Raw genomic sequence first — 1,881 nt, forward strand, 5'->3', positions numbered from 1 at the left:
GTCTGAATACGTATAATTTTTATGGAAACTACCAATTCACCCTATTTTAGTGATTTCAGAGCACTCAGCACAATCTGTAATTGCATCGTGCATGTTTTTATCTGTTCCCGTCCACGCTGTTTCACGGAGAACGTCAGCTCCACAAGGGCCAGATCTTTATTTCAGACACTGCCTTTGGTTCCAGCACAAAAAAAAAAAGGTGCTCAGTAAAAGATGCTGAGTGAGCGAATAAAAGGAAAGATACTACCATACTATGCAAGATGATACAAAATAATATAACAAAGTATAAAAAAAACAAAAATGACCAAAACGAACTCTTGCGAGGGAGATCCCCTGCCCCCTCGAGCAGAGCCGCCACACTCACCAGACCCCATCTCATCACTGCCCAGGTAGGAGCTGTTACTTCTCATGCTGGTGCAGGACAGGACGGAGTCCCGATTACTGTTACACTCACTGCAAAGGGGCAGAGAGGGAGAAAGGAGTCACCCTCCAGCTCACACCCTCTGGCCCTGACAGCCGGAACCCACTTCCCGGAGTATAGACAAAACCCTGACTCCTTGGGTGGACAACCGGCCCAGAAAGGACGCACTGCAGGACGACAGCCAGTGGCAGGGACCGGGAAGATTGTCCTGGCTGGTTTTCTCTGTCTGACAGTGGATAAACATTCCTAGGCCCCAGCACAGAAACGCAGAAACAGGAAGAGGACAGTGAATTGCTTTCATTTGGGTGTAAACTCCTGTCACTCCCTTCATGGGACAGCCTTGTTACTTGACACCCCCGTACATGCCACATTTGACCACACGGCTCTGTGTTCTGTCTCTCCAGCCTGGCTGAAACTGTCATGTAGACAGGGACTGTGTTTGCTTAGCTGGTGTCCCAGGAACTCAGAAGGTACAGGAGTCAAAAGCTACAATCGTGAAATTCTTTCCTTCACTTTTTTGACAGTTAAAGAAAAAACTGGAGGACCCCAAAATGTACAAATGTACATCTAGAGAGATGGAGAAGTCTTAGATTATGGACACAAGGCTCTGAGAACAGACACCACCCAGTTACGCCGAACATCTCGTCGCACGGACACCAAGCTGGAAATGTGGACCAGTCAGACCCCTTAATGACGGGAGGACTGGGGTGAAGGCTTTTCTCTCTTCTTCCAGTTCTGTATCTTGCCCACAAACAACTGAAACGCCCAAGATTCTCACAAAACGATCATATGCTGCATAACCACAGTGCTTGTTGATTTGTGGTAAGAAATGCCATGTACCCACTATAAGGTGTATTACAGAAAACTGAGTTTTTAGTCCATTTAACTCACTAATTAGGACTTCGCTGATCTTGTTATAATTAGCTGAACCAATAGAAAAACAGTTCAGATCCACTCAGAGTTAGGAGGCATGAAACAATTGTCTTCCTCCTTGGAACAAGTAAAAACAATGTTGCTGAAACCGTGTCTGTCTTGCATTGTTTTAAGACACCACAGAGCGTGACTTTTTCTTTGACCGCATTCCGTCAGCATGTGCAGAGTGGAACTGGAGTGGAACAGATGGGCGGCGTCTACAAGGGGACAGACCCTGAGTCATTAGCCTTGGGGTAGGAGAGCCGAGGGGGAGAGCTGGGGTGTGCTTTGGGGCCTTAGATAACCCCCGGAACCACATGGTCTAGCGACAGCCCCTAGCCACTGCTTCCTGGGAAATTTCCCACTAATTCTGACTCTTCCACAGGTCAGTGGCCTCCACTGTCCCACCAGCCATCCATGTCAAACCCCACATGACGCCCGGGGCTAACCCACCTGTAGGAGTCGCGGTAGCTCATGGTGTCATGACCCGAGTCTTCCTGATCCTCCTCAGACACCTTGAAGCACACTTTCTTGATGCCCCCATGGTC

At 48.4% G+C, this 1,881-nt stretch overlaps 1 long non-coding RNA gene across 1 annotated transcript; it reads right to left on the reverse strand.

The window, feature by feature from the left end:
- Positions 1-402: 402 nt before the first annotated feature.
- Positions 403-1,881, reverse strand: LOC105310266. The gene is made up of 2 exons (XR_897477.2): positions 1,787-1,881; positions 403-453 (listed from the first exon to the last, which is right to left on the reverse strand). It is a non-coding gene; the product is annotated as an uncharacterized LOC105310266 (long non-coding RNA).

Source organism: Pteropus vampyrus, unplaced genomic scaffold (assembly GCF_000151845.1).
Source record: "Pteropus vampyrus isolate Shadow unplaced genomic scaffold, Pvam_2.0 Scaffold1734, whole genome shotgun sequence".
Taxonomy (NCBI): domain Eukaryota; kingdom Metazoa; phylum Chordata; class Mammalia; order Chiroptera; family Pteropodidae; genus Pteropus; species Pteropus vampyrus.